This window comes from Sciurus carolinensis, chromosome 2 (assembly GCF_902686445.1).
Source record: "Sciurus carolinensis chromosome 2, mSciCar1.2, whole genome shotgun sequence".
NCBI lineage: Eukaryota > Metazoa > Chordata > Mammalia > Rodentia > Sciuridae > Sciurus > Sciurus carolinensis.
The window spans coordinates 122,003,235-122,010,471 of NC_062214.1; positions in this window are offsets into that span (position 1 = coordinate 122,003,235).

Below are 7,237 nucleotides of genomic sequence, written 5' to 3' on the forward strand. Positions count from 1 at the left end.
CTTCCACTGTACTGCTTTAGCTTCTTAAGTGGACGCTGGCTATTTCAGAGTTGATTTTATGATATTTAAATTAGGTGTCTTTATTAAAAAATAATTTTTGCTGTTAATTTTAGTTAAAATATCGTAAATTCTGCAGTTCTCAAATACAATTACAAAAAAAGGATTCTTGCTGTCATGTTTGTTGATCAAACTTATGTGACTATTTAGCTAAAGCAATAAGATAAAAGATCAATTTTTTATAAAATTTCAAATTAAACTAAATTAGCATTATTGGTATTTTCATGTACAACATTTCTAAGTGTATACTCTTTGTTGAATATATTTGTGTTCTTCCTTTTCCATTGTTCTTCATTGCTTTTCTTTAATCAATCTCATATTGATTATTTTATTTGGTCTCAAACAAGTGATTTTAGGAGAATAATTTCTGAAAGATATGAGATTGTCATCAGTCTGATAGAATAAAATTGAGGTAAAACCCAATGTTATTTCTCATAGAATTTTATTTGTTAAAGTGGATACTGTAAGAAAGTAATGAAATTAATGTCAGTATATGAGAATCACATACCAAGATTGCAGATTTAATAAAATACAATTTAGTTAATCACACATTCACTTAATATTTATAGCATACTATTTACTATGATCAATTCCTGAGCAGGGATCAGTGCAACAAAATTCTTGCTCTTCTGTAACTCATTATGTAGCTTATAACTCACAACATTCATATCTGGAAGGATAATTGCCAGTGCAAGCTGTTGTTTCTGGGTGAGAGACACAGACAACTATTTTTGGTTTCACATATAGGACAGTCAATTATAGGTTGATTCGCAGAAACCATTTTTCTCTTGTTACTCATTGTATGCTCAGTGACTACAACAGTGTCTGACAGGTAGGTAATTATTAAGCACATGTAGAAAACACTGAATAGTTAGAAATATACTTTGGCTTAGGAGTTAATATGCAATTCCTTCTTTACAAACATGGGCAAACTCTTCAAACAATTTATGTAGTATTAATATTGCATTTGGACATATCTTTATTTCCCCAAGGATCTAGCATCTCTAAATAATACAGTCTTTTATTTTAAATTTATTTTTATTGTAAACAAAGGGGATATATCTTGTTTCTCTGTTTGTACATGAAGTAGAGGCATACCATTTGTGTAATCATACATTTACCTAGGGTAATAGTTTTTGATTAATAATACAGTCTTGGATTAGAAATGCACATGATATGCTAGAGGGGCGATCATTTGTCATCACATTTTCCACCCCAAAGCCTGGGAAATTAGTCATTCTTTACTTGTTCTGTGCAACACAAAAGTTGTATTTCTATACTCATTGGATGAAGCACACATAAACTTTAAAATTATTCCCTCAGGGTCTTATTCCTACCTGATTATCCCTGGACTCCAGAGACTTGATTTTCATAGTCAAAACCCATGGTGCTAGTTAGCTCATTGTTACATCAGGACAGGAAATGATAAATACCAAAACGCAGGTGGCAGAGCCCTCTGTTGTGGATGTGGGAAGAGGCATCTTCTACCCCCTCCACTTTAGTCTCTGACTACACCAAGCCTGGCAAGTAATTGGTAGGTGGAAGAATACTGTTCAGTGTTTACTTAAATCACTTTATCTTTGAGACAACGAGATGGGCAAAATGATGGGGTAACAATGCAAATGCTCAGAGACTAGAGGTAAGAAGCAGTAAGCCTCAAGTAAGGAAGTGTCTTAGGGAAAAGTAGTGACAAGGTAGAGCAGGGCTTAGCCATGGAGGCAGTGAACAAATTCTTTTTATTTTTATTTTTATTTTTATTTTTATTTTTTTATTTTTATTGTAAACAAATGGGATACATGTTGTTTCTCTGTCTGTACATGGCGTAAAGGCATACCATTTGTGTAATCATAAATTTACATAGGGTAATGTTGTTTGATTCATTCTGCCATTTTTTCCACTCCCCCCCACCCCTCCCACCCCTCCCCTCCATCTATACAGTCCTTCCTTCCTCCATGAACAAATTCTTAATTGACTGAATTCCACCAAATAAAGCTGCTTAGACTCATATCTGAACAGGACATGGGGGAGACATCTGGATAATTTCATACTTAGAAAATGAGCCATTCTTGAATAAGCTTCAAACATGGAAAGCTATTCTGATTTATGGGTCCTCAGAGAGGATGTTGCAAAAATTTGAATACTGTCACTCCTGGAAGAATGTCAGGATACATCCACAAGATTTGTGTTTACTTCTCTTGATTGCTGTTTGAGTGAGCACTGTGAAAGGCATGAGGGAGGAGAGGTCTTTGACATTTCATTTTGAATGGATTGGAGTAGGTAGTAATAACAATGTTGAAATTGAATAGGAAATAACAAAAGAAAAACTTAAAGTAAAAAAAAAAACTCTTTCTCAAAGTAACATGGGATGGAATAGATATTTTAAAAAGAAAATTCCAGGAAATAAGATCCGGTTTTATGAAGGCGAGCTAGAAAAGACTAAATGAATTAATAAAACAATTAAGTTTTAAAGTATTTAATTTTTTTTCCCTTTGAAGTAATTTATTCATTTATTTATTCACCTAAAAATCCATGTAATCTTCCATCCATCCATGCAACATGGAAGACCTAGTGTGCCAGGATCCATCTTAGGCACCAGACAGATATACAAAAGAGACATACTCCATGACCCCAAAGTGCTCAGAGTCTCTGGAATATTCTAATCAAAATATAAACTGAAAAATTATAATGTAATAAGTTAAAATTTCTATTGGAGGTGTGAACAAAGTAGTAGTCCATGGAAGCCCAAATGACGTCTCTATGGAACTTGTTAGAAATGACAGAGACAGGAGGGCCTGGTGGCACACAACTGTGATCCCAGTGACTTGAGGCTGAAGCAGGAGGACTGGAAGTTTGAGACGAGCATGGCAACCTAGCAAGACCTTCTCTCAAGATGAAATAAAAAGGGCTGGGGTGTAGCTGTGATGGAGGGTCTCTGGGTTCAATCCCCAGTATTAGCTGAGGGGCAGAAAATAAATGACTCACTCAAAATTTCAGGTATTTTGGAAAGGAAACCTATTGAGAGTGACTAAGAGATTGGGTAGTAATGATTTATGAACAGTCATAGGATTGCTGGTCTGGGAAAAATGGAGGTAGGTGGTAGTGTTTAGAAAGCTGCTCCTGTTTTCCTTTCTAAGTTATTTCTTAGACTTGTTCCTTGTTTTCCAGATACAAGGATGAGAGTTGGAGACAGAGAAGTGTAAGCATATATTAAGGGGCAAAGTTTTGGAAGCATATGTTAGGATGATGGTTGCCCTATTGAAAGGGGAATGATAATAATAATCATCATTTGTTATGTTTGAACTATGTGCCAGATGTTTTTCTCAACTTTACAAAATGAATTCACTCATTAATCCTTACAATAACACAACCTGTAAGGTAGATGCTATTGTTATTCCATTGCACTGATGGGGTGCACTGAGGCAGAGAGAGGTGAGTTCCAAGGGCTACACAGCTGGGAAGTAGTTTAGCTGTGTTAGAACCAAGGCACTAATGCTCCATATCTATTATAAGAGAAATATTCCGGTACCAGTTTATCCTAAAAAATTCTCATGTTGAGAACCATCCTTCTCTGATCCAAATGAATTCTTCTTGCCTAGTTTACTATGGGCAACAATGTGTACAGGAAATCAAGGTAATTATGCATCTTGGTATTTTTTATTACTGGCTTATTGATGAGATTCAAGTTCCCCAGCTCCCCACACACCCATCTAGATAATGAAGATGCTTTTGTTACTCCCTCCTCACTGTGTCTCATAATAAGATAGGTGAGCTCCATGTCTCTAGAGTAGAAACCACTTCACATTATTTAGTATCATACCTATGCACAACGGCCATATCGTGGCTCCTCCACATGGTTGCTCACATAATTTTTACTTTACCTTTGGGGATTTTTCTCTCAATTTAATTTTATTTTCATAGGACCTTTTAGACCTAGAATTTTTTCTTAAAATTCTAGTTAAGATTCTTCATATTTTTTGGAAGGAACTTCTACAGAAGAAGGTTGAATGACCTTCTCAACATCACAGATTTTGGTGGCTGAGTTATGATGTGAATTCAAGTCTCAAATATTGCTCAGTGCTTTTCTAGTTGCATCTTAGACTTGGGTATGAGTTAGTACTTCACTCTCTTAAAAAACTGAGTTCTCTGAGAAAATTTTGGAAATGTTTAAAAAAATATACATGTGTGTGCAGGTGGGCCTGCATGCATGCAGCTATTTATAAGCTGTAAAGATACAATAAAAACCTTAAATAATGATGCTGTTTATGTGATTCCTTACCCAACTGTTTCAAAGATATCTTTTATAAAAACTCTATGCTATAGCATGGCTCTTACTGGAGTAGGATAGTGTCTGGAAATAACTTCACATATCTCTATATTTAAAAAAAATCTAGTACCTTCCTGTTGCATTCATCTGCACTCTTCCCCCCGCCCTGGCCCCAACCTCAGTGCCCATCCCTCTGCGTTTCCTTTACTTTGATAGACAGCTTCTATACTACAGAGGCTAATGTCCCTTCTCTGGGGAATGTTTTTCAATAAAATGCCACTTAAAGGAATCTGTTTAGGAACAGTTTTCTCTTTTATATAATATTTTTAAATAATCTACCTATTGGTAGTTGTGTAACCCATAACAATGTAGTGTTGTCTTCCTGAGGAGAAATATAGGACTGAATCCTTTCTTTTTACAGCTTGTTTCCTTCATTGATATCACCTTTCTTTTCCCCCATTTTCCTCATCTCTTGATTTCAGCTTAATCCTTCCTGTGTTGTTGAAGTAGATGCTGAAAGCATTCCTTCTGACTGTGAACTCTGTGGTTATCAAGAGTGGCCAGCATCTGAGAGATGCAGACTGATTCACTCACATATTCATCTCAGGAAAGTGAATGGTCAATGGCTACAGATAATAACTAATTAAAAAAATAGCCTGTTGTATGAAAGTAAGCCAGTATTTCTTGATTTAGTTTTTTTTTCACAATTTTAGGATCTATGTGACAGCCTTCTTGGACTAACCAGTTAGTTGGGGTAAGAATTCTCTGTGTGGTTGCTCAGAGGTTGGCTAGATCCATGGATGAATATTACCTTGTGAGTAAGGAAGAATTTCTGCACAGATTCCTTGTTTTCCCCAAACCACTGGTCCCTTGAGGAGAGTTCACAGTTCACTCATCTACAGGGAGGACCCTGTACTCCTATGTGTTTCCAGAGTCACCCTCTAGATACTACATCCCTGCAGACTAAGTAAAGAATGGGAATTCACTGGGTGGTGTTAGGAGAGCAGGATTGTATTCAGAGATTTGGAAAGGGTGTATGTCGGGGTGGGGATGGTGGGATGAAGTGAAATTCCTTAACCAACTTACAGAGGTGCTATAAAGTAAGTACTGGTTTGGAATAGACATCCCTCCTGAGAGGTAACCTCAGAAAGAAATGCCCTACCTCAGTCTCCATGGATGGCTCATCTCCCCCAAGAATTCCCCACAAATGTTATTTCTTGCTCTAGATTTTATTGGCACAATTTCCAGCCTTTCTTAGAATGTGACGGAACATACCTGTTTTAATCAGCATTCTCACTGCTGTGACTAAATGATCTGACCAGCACAATTATAGAGGAGGAAAGGTTTAGTTGAGGGCTCATAGTTTCAGAAGTCTTAGTCCATAGAAGGCCAGCTCCATTCCTCTGGGCTCAAGGTCAGGCAGAACGTCAGGGTGGAAGAGCGTGGCAGAGGGAAGCAGCTCCCATCATCAGAAAGCAGAGAGAGACTCCACTCTCCAGATACAAAATATCTTCCCCTAGTCACGCCCTAGTGAACCACTCCCTCCAGCCACACCCTACCTGCTTCCAGTTACCACTCAGCCCCATCAAGGATCCATTCACTGAGTAGGTTAAGACTCTCACAACCCAATCCTTTCTCCTCTGAACCTTCTTGTGTGAGCTTTTGGGGACATCTCACATCCAAGCCATAATGATATCTAAATATGTGTAGTAAATTCAATCATTGTAAGTACAACCTGGGTACTGCTGGATGACCTTCATTTGAGACACAGAGGGAAAAAAAGGCCTTTTTAAAAATTTTAAAAATTTTGTTCTTATTAGTTATACATGGCAGTAGAGTGTATTTTGACATATTATACTTATATGAAGTAACACTTCCCATTCTTCTGATAGGAAGGCATTCTTTTAAAACAGGGATTATGGAGCTCAAATTCCAGCTGACTTTGGTGGTTTGAAAATAAAAACATGCAGTCTATTACTGAATCCTACCAGTTGTATCTTCTAAATGTTTTTCTAAACCAACTATTCATTTCTCTAAATAGCTGTTGCTATCTTTAATTAAGCCTAATGTTTTCTGTAGTCTTGTCTCACTATAATTTTAATCATTTAGCAGCCAGAATGATATTCCTAAATTTTAAATCTTATTCACAAATGTCCTGGATTTTATTCTAAACAATGTTGGAAGTTATATTAAAACCCGATTTTCTCAGAAACTTTCCCTTGCACCAGATCCTTTATTTTTATTGTTCTCCATTTCTAAAATTTGTTTATCTTGACCTTCAGAGTTAATTGAAAAGTCATCAAGTCAGAGAAGCTTTTCCATAACACTCCATCACTAGGCCACCATATCCCACCATATACCACCTCTATTTACTCTCCATTGTAATCCCCTTATCTTATATTCTTGTCCCTTGTCACTGGTGGTAATGATTTTACTTTACTTATTTGCACTTTATTATTTGCCTGTTTACTTATCTATTGTCCATGTTTCTAGAACAGAAGTTCATTGAGGTAGAAGCTGAATCTTTCCTGCTCATTGATGTATTCTTTGCAGTTAGTACACAGTCGTTCCTCAATCAACATTTGTTGAACAAACAAATAATTCATAGAGACACAGAGCTCTATATTCTGGGATAGAGCTTTTGATATCATGTGTAAGAATTTGTTTTGACACCTGTTAAATGACAGATGATGACCAGGGTCTCAATTATTGAATGTTTTATGAGGACATATTCATATTTACCAAAAGAACCTAATTTTTTTTGTCCTTCATTGAGGACATGGCAGGGTATAATGGTGTGTGTGTGTGTGTGTGTGTGTGTGTGTGTGTGTATTATGTGTAGAGGTTGAACATCGTTAGCTTGGGGAAAAGAGGACGTCATTGGCTGCCTGACTTGTGGGTTGAGATGCTGCAGTC